This window comes from Silurus meridionalis, chromosome 25 (assembly GCF_014805685.1).
Source record: "Silurus meridionalis isolate SWU-2019-XX chromosome 25, ASM1480568v1, whole genome shotgun sequence".
In the NCBI taxonomy this organism is placed as follows: Eukaryota; Metazoa; Chordata; class Actinopteri; order Siluriformes; family Siluridae; genus Silurus; species Silurus meridionalis.
Window position 1 is genome coordinate 10,950,506 of NC_060908.1, and position 11,995 is coordinate 10,962,500.

The following is an 11,995-nucleotide window of genomic DNA, read 5'->3' on the forward strand; positions in this document are numbered from 1 at the left end:
GCTGGGATATGTGAAGAAAGAATTTCACTGTTCTGTAATGTACATGTGACAGTTAAAAAAGCCCCCTTTAAACTATGTAACCCACTACCATTTCGAGGCTGTTTCACTTGAGTTCACACACTCCCTGTGGCAAACTGCTATAGTTCCTCATCCACTGCTATAGACTCTCATCCAGCCAGCCCAATAGCCTGTTGACAGGCAGTTTGTCTTAATGGATAGCAGATACTGAGTATGAAATTCTGATTTCATAATCTGACTTTCTCATAGAAGAATCAGAATCAGATTTAGAAATAGCTTTATTACCAAGAATGCTTACACATACAAGAAATTTGACTTGGTGTCAGGAGATTCCAGTGCAGAAGAACACACATAATGTAACAGAATAGTAAACCAGACAGTTAAAAAATGCAATATATACAGAGTTAAAGTGTTGTTAAATAAATGTACAGCTGTTATTTACAAGTGTTCAGTTTACAAATGGACCATTTGGATTCTATGTACAAATGTGACAGTTATGATGGACAATGTGTGGCTATGAATATTTAATTTTTCATGCTGAGTATAGCCTGCGGGAAAAAACTGTTTTTGTGCCTGGCTGTTCTGGTGGACAGAGGTCTGTAGCGCCATCCAGAAGGCAACTGTTCAAAGAGAGAGTGGGAGAGTGAGAAGCTTCAAGCATCATCAAACCAGTTAATTATATTCCCTTAATATCAACTAGTCCAGTTTCAGTGGGCTACTCTGCTGACTATGAGTTTAAAAAGTGGTTATTCTCATTATCTTGAGCCGTCTAGATTAACAAGGTGTTTCCATTTTGTAGAACTACCACTCACCAGATCTTTTTTTTTTTCTCCTGTAACACCATTCTGGTTAACCCTTTTGACTGTTAAGGATGAACCTTTCAGGATAGCAAAAATTTTCTAAACTTGGAATATGGAATGAGGCAACAGGTTTATATTTAATTCAATTAATTTTTATTTGTTCAGCTTTACACAGATAATGTGGTGAATAAAAGTGAATATGTTCTTTATAAGTAAGTTTATCCCTGATGAGCGAGCCGGTGGCGACTGTGGCAAGGAAAAACTCCCCGAGATGGCATAAGGAAGAAACCTTGAGAGGAACCAGACTCAAGAGGGAACCCATTCTCATCTGGGTTGCACCGAATGTCCATTTATAGCAGATATACGATGTTGTGGGGTACAGTGATGATGATCAGAAGCGAAAAGTAGTTCAGTGTAGGAGACTGTTGACATTAACTACAATCCAATCCATCCTCAAAAGTGCCCATTCTTACTCCGGAATTTCATGGAACCACCCAAGGCGTTGATGAGAAACCGTCCCAAGCTGCACAGACTGGCCACCAGTCGAAGAGAACACTATCCAGAGGCAGGCCTGGACGAAGTGGGAAGATCCACGGAGGGGAGAGGGGCAGGAACAGTGATCACTGGAGCCTCAGGACAGCTCGACAAAGAGAGAGTGAGAGAGAGAGAGAGAGAGAGAGAGAGAGAGAGAGAGAGAGAGAGAGAGAGAGAGAAGGGGTGACAGGAAGAGAAGGATATGGATCATTAAGTGTCCTTATTGTTGTATAAAAATTAATGTCACTGTGCAGTTTGGACTCCAGCAAGACTCGCTATAGCAGCATAACTAAAAGGGAGAACCAGAAGGTAACACAGACATGAGGGATCTCTGGGATAAGAGACGACCCACCAAACAGCCGTCAACAAACCTGAGTGAACGTGTGAGAGTGAGGGGATGACAGCATCCAAATATCCCAGTTCACTAAACACTCTATATCCATGATCCCTCCAGATCTGCACCTTTACCTATGAAACAAATCTACTGATAAAAGGCTTGACTAAATAAATATGTTTTCAACCTCGACTTGAACACTGACACTGTGTCTGAGTCCCGAACACTGATTGGAAGGCTGTTCCATAACTGTGGGGCTTTATAAGAGAAAGATCTGCCTCCTGCTGTAGTTTTCATTATTTGAGGAACCAACAGATAGCCTGCACCTTTTGATTTAAGTAGGCATGAAGGATCATACTGGTACGAGACCGTTAAGTGCTTTATACGTCAGTAGTAGTATTTTATAATCAATGTGAGATTTGATTGGGAGCCAGTGTAGACTGATTAAAACAGGAGTGATGTGGTCATATTTTTTAGATCTAGTGAGGACTCTTGCTGCTGCATTCTGAACTAACTGAAGCTTATTTATGCACATATTTGAACACCCAGACAGTAAAGCATTACAGTAGTCTAATCTAGATGTAACAAAAGCATGATCTAATTTTTCTGCATCCTGTAACGACATCATATTTCTAATTTTAGCAATATTTCTAAGGTGAAAGAAGGCGATGGTGATATTATTCACGTGAGACTCAAAGGAAAGACTAGGGTCAATAATCACACCACGGTCTTTGACAGCTGTACACACTGAGACAGAAACACATATATACATATAATACATATGTGATAGAAATATTACATAAATGAAATGATTACCAAAATAATTTACTGAACACACACGCCTGTCAGACATACACATAATAAATATAACAAGAAAACAAAATATGGAAGCCTGAGGTGTAACTGTGGGTAAAGTTTTTTTTTTGCATTTCTTTCATTAATGAAAATCACAACCTTTGTGTATGGGTCATATGTGTATGGACCTAATTAGGTATGACTCAGTGTGTGGATATATTACATTCATTTCTAAAACAGTGTCATATTTGTAGGCTATTTTTATTTTCAGATATTAGCATTATATATTAAACACACACACACACACACACACACACACACACACACACACACACACACATATATATATATATATATATATATATATATATATATATATATATATATATATATATATATATATATATATATATATATTCACTATATGGACAAAAATATTTTCTTTTTAAACATCCTATTCCACATTTTGCTTTCATTGACTATTATTATTATGACCTCTACTCTTCTGGAAGATGTTTCACAAGATTTTGAAGTTTTCTTTGTAGAAAGGCAGGTACGAGGGTGAAGAGGCCTGCAGTGCAATCAGTGTTCCAATTCATCCCAAAGGTGTTCAACAGGGTTTAGGTCCAAGCTCTATAACACCACTCAAGATCTTCCAATCCAGCCCATGTAAACCATACCTTCATCTATCTCGCTTGGTGCACCTGAGCATTGTCATGCTGGAACAAGTTTGGGTCTCCTACTGAAGGGAAAATGTAATGCTACCTCCAAAGATATAATATACAAACATACAAACAAAATACAAAGATATACACAGATAGACAGGCGTATTCGTCCAACTATAAGGTGACAGTTTGAGTTTAATTTGACTTAATAGCCTATTGTTTTGAATATATAAATCATTGCTTTGTTTTAGCTTGTTATCTTTGGCGTATTATATTTTTGGGATAATATATTCTGTAAAAGCCTCTAAAATAAATGATAATGTGAGGAATTTTCCCTGCACAGGTAATACATGGTCAGACATAGAGTCTTCATAACATTAAAAATAATGAATACGAAATTTGCCACCTGAATTTTCTGGTGGTTCTTAGTCTGTCATTCCATAAGTCACCTCTAGATGACAGTGTTAACATATCAGGTTTATTCATAGCCATTTCTCCACCGTGGAAATTTCAGTAAATTTCTGGGATCTGAGGTCCCTGGAAATGGCCCAGTTCTCTGAGGAGCAAACAGGAAGGGTGGGCACTCGCCTTGGCTCCCCTCCAGTTTCCTGTTTAGTTTCCAAATGCATTTTTGATTACCCATGAGTTTTTTTGAGTGACCCTCTTAGAGGTTGAATCATGGCATAGACTTCTTTAATGCAGTTCAAAATACATTGGTTTATTATGTGGTGAGACAGAATCATTTGAATCGATTGAATCGTTTCAGATAGTTATCAGTGACTCAGACTGGGCAAAAAAGATCCATTTACTGTAATTTACACATGCTGCAGGAAAGGTAAAAAAAATAAAAATAAAATAGGACCTGTCAGGACCTATACACCGTTAAATAGGCGATAAAGTGCATGTCACTTACAAAATTCATAAATGCAAACAATGCATGCAAAGAAGACAGCACAAAAGATTCAGCTAAATATTTTTTATATTATGTGGTTTTGGGCATGTCGAAATAGTGCCAATAATTTTGAAGATAAACAGTGTCAAACGCAATTGTGCATAAATGCAATAGCAAAAATGTCCATAGCACATTTCTTAATTCTGGAATGTGAATATGGTGAATTCTTTAACCTGATTGACTAGAAGGTGTTCTGGGTGTGCAGCTCTGAGGTAATTCGCATCTGAAAATGAACATTATTAAAACATTTAATAAAGAAAAAGCAACAATTGTTGACATGAGGTTTTTCGTAAGAAGATAATTATTTAATGTTAATGGAAGGAGTTTCATGTGTCAGTGCAAAGTAGAAACCATACACAAAGCTCAGTTAGCGAGCTACTGAAGCAAGGTAAAGTTAAACATAAAAATATATATTTGGTTTGCATGTCATGAGTGCTTAGAAGTCAATCTATTTCATGCCTATACTAACATTTTCATCACTATATAATGTATATCCAGTTATGTAACTTTTATTGCACTTTAACCCCTCATACTCATTACTCCACCTTTACCACATGTAGCTAAGATGACAAGACGTTTACTAGATGGTAAGAATAGTGTTGATCAAAGATGGCATAAATCAATATTAGCATAGAATTGTTTTATAACCCTGGGTATACAAATGGTTGTTTGGACCAGTTCAGTTCAGTTCAGTTCAGTTCAGTTCAGTTCAGTTCAGTTCAGTTCAATTCAATTCAATGCAATTTAATTCAATTCTTATTTGTAGAGTGCTTTTGACAGTGGACATTGCCCCAAAGCATCTTTACCTGGATAGAGGTTATAATATCAGAGTTTATAAGTTTAGTGTCTATAAGTTTATCCCCCATCTTTAGGCTGTTCATGTAGAGCCATCCTCAGATGCCCAGAGTAAAGTCCAAATAAAGATAACTCCATACAGAGATAGGATGAATCAGGATGAATCAGGATGAATCAGGACGATCCAAAGAGAAGTAAGGGACAGGATCATTAATGGATGAATGTGGTACGAACCACTAACCAACTGAAGAGCTGTTTATTATGCCTATCAGTCACATGGAGCATTGACCAGAGAGATTAAACCAAGCTAGCTGTCTATTTTTATATCATCCATCCATTATATCATCCATTTTTATATCATCCATCCATCTCTAGAGCTGAAGAATACGTTTCCAGGCAGTTACAAAGTATCCACAAGTATCTCAAGAAGCAGCAAACTTGAAAATACAATATAATAACAAGATGCTTAGAGCAAAAAAATGACTGATTCAATTATTTGATTGTCAGATGCAATTTGTGACTGTTGCTGATTGGCCAATCCCTATTTAACCTTGCAGGGGTTATTGCTTTCAAATCTAGCGAACCAGTAAATGGCCAGACACATTGCCAATGGTTACGGTTAGGGTTTTTTTTTCCTTCCAGCCGAACCCTAACTGTAACCCTGTTATCGGCGATGTGTCTGGCCATTTACTGATCTCCAGGTTCCATTTTTAAATACTTGGATTAAAGCTCTGCTGCACTACTCAATTTAGACTGGTATATTCATACTGGTGCCACTATCTGTAGAAGATACGCCATACCAAGATACAATGCAAGGAACCGTACTAACAGACCAGGATCACAATTAAAAAATGATAACATCGAATATGAATGATAAATACCTGTAATGTTTGTCTTGTATAAAAACTGTGTGCTCTTGCTAGACAGGTGACTTGTGACTCTGGCCTCTCAGAAGCCCTGGGCTGGGGGCGTGGCTACCGCGCCTGGCGTTACCCGGAGGGGCGTGGCTCAGGCGGAAAAAGGCACAGGGGGCGTGGCTTCTCGCACTGTATTGCCGAAACAGGAGCAGTGGAGCAGCCGCGCAGCAGATACAATGAACAGCAGCAGTGTGGATGAAATGTGCGCGTAGTTACTTCTCAATAACAATCACACCTTTATTGCAGAAACTGGTTCACCTTCTCTTGACGTCTCCTTGCACCGAGGTAGGTTAAGTTTGCTTTGTGGACTTCAGCTCTAAACAGTGGGTTACAGTAAAAAGCCGGCTGGTTGAGGTGAGGACACCTGGACTTGGTCTCGCCTTCACAAACGCCATTGATGGTTGACAAGCGGCAGTCATGGGAACCCGGCATTCCATGTTTATTTCCGTGTTTTAATGAATTCCCCGTGAATGATGTTAGTGTTGACTCGCAATGAAAGTGACAACAGGGTGTTTGTTTTGTTTGTTGATTAGAAATAAATAAATGATGGGAAAGAAATAAACGCGCCTGACGCTGGTTCTTTAAAGATGCGACCGACCTGGTGCGCATTGGCCACCTGTTGTTTCTCTTTACGCAAAGTTTATTTAGTTATGTATTTTTTTTTACATATAACATTTTCAAGATAGAAATGGCGACTCTCTCTCTCTCTCTCTCTCTCTCTCTCTCTCTCTCTCTCTCGTTCAGCTGTCATCTGTACTTCGGCATGTGCGCTCACCTTCCATTATGAGTGTAGATCAAGATCATACAATCTAGAGCCAGTGTGGATTAAGATTAGAAGATCAAGATGAGACTCGATCAAAAGGAATGTAAATCAAGATGAATGTAGATCAAGACTGTGAACTCATGATCATAAAATCAAGATTATAATATCAGAATAGGTGTAGATCAATCAAGATTATAAGATCAAGATGATAAGATCTAACTCTTTAGAACAGGTTCGGTAGACACCCTTAGAACTACAGAGTGTTGTTATGTTAAAATCTTTGCCTTCAATCTTGGAAAGTAAATACATAGAGTGTGCAAAAAAGAAAGTTGGATTTGGATTTTCTAGCTTGTCTTTGTTAAACCAAACACACTTAAGGTCACTCGCAGTAGGCTGTTAGAGACGGACTTTAAATTGCCCGAGGGACAAACACTGGCTTCTGTGTCGTGATTATTAGGAGAGATTTCACTTCCTCCTTCCATGTGGCTTTGTTTCCTCCGAATAGTCTGGAAAAACAGATTATGTACACTTTATTTACTAGGCACATGTGCTAAAATAAAAAAAGGTCATTGAGAAAACAGATTTATATTAAGGATAGACGTTAGTTTGAGTCTGATATTAAACATTACCAATGCAGTTATCAATAACACACAGTTTTGTTTGTGGGAAAACTCAATCCTGAATCCCATTCGACATGCTTGTGTTGAGTGATTCTGGAGCTGATTTGTTGGCTGATGTTGGATTTCAGGTTTTTGTGTTTACCAGGTTTGGTTTGTGTTTAGGATATTCAGACCTGGACAGCTGCCAGTTTCCTTCAAACCAATCAAAAACAAAGGTGATGTGTCCGAAACTCCGAATATTCTGTCAAATAATTTAGGTGAATGTGCTCAATATGTCAGACCACAGGTGAAGCTTTTCATGGTTGTGTTTGGTGCGAACCTTTGAAATGATTGGTGTGGTAAGAAAACCATAGTTTGAGCAGTAGATCTCGTTTCAAGATGTTACAGACTGATAGAATTCACTGTGCATCAGCATAAGCAAGGCTTCTGAAGAAAAGTGATCCCCTATTTGGCTGTCTGTCCATTTGAAGTTTTACTGTTTGTTTTTAACATTAAATGATTGAGGTCTATCTCAGATAAGCTCTGTTCTTTCATGCCAATAATCTAAAGTCTATGGTTTTAAATTTAAGACTACATACTTAGCAGTTTAATATTTTTTTGGTTATGACTTGTGCTTTTATGCTTTTTCTATGAGTTTATAATTGGTGCACCAATTTGGTAAACTTTTAGTGTGAATGTGCATCTGGTCTCAGTGATGTCAGATGCATTGCAGCTAAACAAAGAGATCATGGCTTGTTAGCCGTCTGAGATATCTGGCATGATGCTGTGGACTGCAGCATTGACTGGAAGTTTGGAAGCTAGCTGACCTGTTTGAGTGTACAGGTAAAGAGTTGAGAGAGCTGGACAGACTAAAGGATTAAGAGATAAAGCAAGGGTTCAATCCTACTGGTGGCGCTATCAGCAGGCAGCAAAGGAAACAGTTAACTAAAGCAAAGAAATCGTACAGAACAGTAAAAGAATCAATTTGATGAATTGGGAAACGATAGCTAAGTGGTTAAGGTGCTGGGAGCTGATCGGAAGGTCAAGGGTTCAAGCTCTGGTATCGCCAATCTGCCCTTCAGAGCGATTTCTGTTTCTGATGGAAGGAACCTGGATACCAGTGGTGTATTGGGAAGTGTGCTTTACCCAGTGAAGGGCCTTCTGATTTGAGACAGTGCAGTTTTTGTTCCATGCAATGATGCAGTTTGTTAGAACAATATACATCGCTGCAAATGTCTACTGATAAACGATTGAATTGTTTAAGTATGTAACCAGATGAATTACTGCTCATCTGAAATACACTGATTTCATTTGCATGCGGCAGTAACTCTCATTTAAGGCTGCAAACTTAGACTGTATATAGATGGAAATACCTTCACTGCTATCCAGAAACAAAGCTTAAGAAGAGAATTTGAATTTGTGAATCGACTTCTTGTGGTTACGTTTGACAAAGTGCCTGCACTAGAATCTGCTCTTGTTTCCCTCAACCTATACGCATAATGAGGAAGACTTGACTTCAGTATCACAGACTACAATGTATTAGTGTCTAAGTGGCTTGTTGGCCAGTTAAATCAGAACGTTTAAAGCAAACGGTCAGAGAAGTATGTGTTTATTCTACACTTCAAGGTTAAAACAGATGTCTCATCTGGTGCGCCAGTCAAGTGTTAGGATAGGAAACAAAATCAAACCACTTCAGAATGATGCACCTTCTTATTTATGATTAAGAACAAAACGCAAAATCAACAAAATGTCACATCTTTTTTTTTTTTGAGATCCCACATAATTCACAATTTTAGCAAATAATTTTTTAATGAATTTGCAAAAATATTGCAAAAATATCCCACACGTGATCCCTCATTTAGACAAGTTTTGATTTAATCTTTTAAAATTTGATTGTCATGTTGTCACACTCATGACTCACTTGATGTCATCAATCAGCTATCTATTAGCTTAACCATGCCGCAAAATTATTATAATTATTACTAGTATTATGATTTAAATATGTGAAGACTGTGAAAGGCTGTGTTCTGCACTCAATATCCCCCTTTAGAAGTCTAATCAACCTGCTGTTTGTGCACGTTGAGTTCACATATGTTTTGAAATCGACAAGTTGTCTTGTTAGAATTTCTAGTTTTGGGTGTGTCATGTATGACCATTATACTTCTAATGGCACACATAATAATAGTAACAATATGATAACATAATATGATAATGGTAACCTGAATACAAACCCCCCCTGCAAATTTTCCACAAAATTTTGGAAAAGATTGCAACAAAATCTGTCATTTAATATCTGGGTGGGACTGATAATGGTTCAGCAGTAAACAGTGTCTGGGTAGTTTGTAGTAATTGTATTCTTTATTTTGGGAGAGCCGATGATTTTAAATAAAGGAGTACTGGGAAATTGTGTTTGTGAACTTTTGGACAACTTTGCTCCAACTTTGTGCCAATCTGCCAGCCTACTCAACACGCCAAGTTCTTCAACCTTAAAAGTTACTATTGTCAATATTCTCTTACACTGCAAAATTTCCCCTTAAATTTTCAAACCTAAACCCAACATTTCTTTACATTTTCAAACCTAAACCCAACATTTTTCTATATTTTCAAACTTAAACTCAACTAAGGCCATGTCTTTCACATGAAGAGTCTTGGGGAGGAGTTATTGTTGGGAGTTTGGCATGCGAGCAAAGTAAGGGATGAGATTGGAATTTGGAAATCGGAATAAGAAGTCGACAAGAAGAAAGGTGGTGCTTAAGGTGTGGTCTTGCAAATGTCAGTTATTTTTAACTCCATGTGCCGTGGAATTTAAACGTCTGGACAAAGTTTGCTAAGATTCACTTTAAGCCGTCACGGGCTACTCAGTGTTTCTCATCATCCTTTGCATCTTCCTTTTCTTGTGGTTTTTTCCCCACCGTCTCCCCCTCGGGACGTCCTCACTGATCTCATCACAAATCCAGACCCTGGTAGGGCGTGTGTTGGTTTGTGCGTTTCGGCTTCCACTGGAAGATGTGTTTATGTGAATCAATACAGTGTTATTCACTTTGTTACACACATCATAAAAGCCCAGATAATCCTTTTAGTCTAAAAACTTCCAGGCTGAGTCTGGGCTCCCTCGCTCGCTCGTTCTCCCGATACTGTAAGAAACAATCCTCCGCAGCCGTCGCAGTCCCCCTGGACAGACTCTCGTCCCACATACCAAAGTTAAGAGCAGTTCTTGGAATATTCGCGGGATAAAAGCTGAACATGTGTTTTGCATTTCTGTCCGATTTGTTGAGTGGAGTAAAATTAAAAATGATGTCTTGCCAGCGTTGCCCACAGTTTATAGGCAAAATATTCGATTTCATTTTTTCAAGAGGCTGTAGCTAAATCATCGCAGCGTTTCCCCCTCAGACGTAAAATATACTCAGGGGAGAGAAGGCGGCGGTGTAGGAATGGGGGTTGAAGTATGCCTTGGTTTATGCCTCTCTCTCACCCGGAGACCTCTCAGTTCCTTCTGACACACCTGTCAATCAGACCTAATACATTTAGGCATTTTGGATGCCCTTCTCCAGAGCGACTTAGATTTTTTTCTTCCTTTCATACTGAGCAGTTGAGGGTTAAGGGCTTTGCTCAAGGGCCCAGCAGTGGCAGATTGGTGGTGCTGGGATTTGAACTCATGACCTTTCAAAACAGTCAAACATCTTAACCACTGAGCTACCACTTTCCTTATAGCTACCATTTATTTAGTTCTGGTGTGGACTTTTGTTGCAGCTATATTGGTTCTACAATTTTTGCACATGACTAATCTATTTGCTCATAATATTATAAGAAAAGAGTTTTTTCAGATTTCTAGGGATACGCGATATGATGCTAAGTGATATGATGGCACAATATAGATAGATAGCACAATAAATCCTCCCCATCAGCATACCTTTTTACAGCTTTGTCATGTTAAACTACAATCTGAGCTGTAGCTGATTTCATGGAAAAAAAACCATCTTCAAGAGGTCATGTGATTCATTTTCCATATCACTCAGTATTAACCGCAGATGCAGAGCCTTGTTTCAACATAAGGGTGCAAATTAAAATGATGCAGGTCTTCCAACGACAATTTGGTCTAATAGAGGTCCAAATGTAAACAAATTATGATAAGAAATCCTGGATTTGATGCTATAATTAATTGCATGTGGATCATCGGTAAGATTATAGTGGTTTTAATCTGTGTGATGTGGACGTGACCAGAGAAAGAAGTATTAAGGGATAGATTCTCTATTTTTATTTAGCTTGACATGCTATTAGCTAATCGTGATGTTTAAATTACAGTGAACCTGTTGCTGTGTCTTCTTTATCAAAACAAGATCCTCAAACAAATTATAAAGAAGCGACCCGGCCAAACTGAGGTGAATCAGTCGAGGTGTTTTGTGCAAAGCCTGTGAATTTGTGAATCAAGTCTTATTATGATGTAGCTCCGTTTGGGTGTTCTTGCTAAATATTAAGCTCTATTACGTCTCTCACTGTCTCTGTCTCTCTTTCACTGTGCTTTTTTTTTCTTTCTTTTATTCTCTCTCTCTCTCTCTCTCTCTCTCTCTCTCTCTCTCTCTCTCTCTCTGTAACGGGGTTTCTTTCTCACTCTGCCTTTTACTGTCTCTTTCTCTCACTTTGTCTCTCTCTCTCTCTCATTGTCTCTCACTGTGTCTCTCTCTGTGTCTGTCTTTCCATTAGTAATTGGAAGATTGAATCATTTTAGTGACTTGGTTTTTTTAAATCTCGTTCATCAAAATGAATGAATCTTTATTGAGTCATTTAGTTAATTTCGTCCCTTTAATCAGAAATACAATAAAATG

General features: G+C 38.3%; 1 protein-coding gene across 1 annotated transcript in view; it reads left to right on the plus strand.

Moving 5' to 3' along the window:
* The first annotated feature begins 5,953 nt into the window (after positions 1 to 5,953).
* Positions 5,954 to 11,995, plus strand: part of arhgef28a (Rho guanine nucleotide exchange factor (GEF) 28a) — a 94,872-nt gene continuing 88,830 nt past the window's right edge. Inside the window, exon 1 of the mRNA XM_046838892.1 lies at positions 5,954 to 6,095. The gene's annotated coding sequence lies outside the window, so the exon portion shown is untranslated. The remainder of the gene's footprint in view (positions 6,096 to 11,995) is intronic.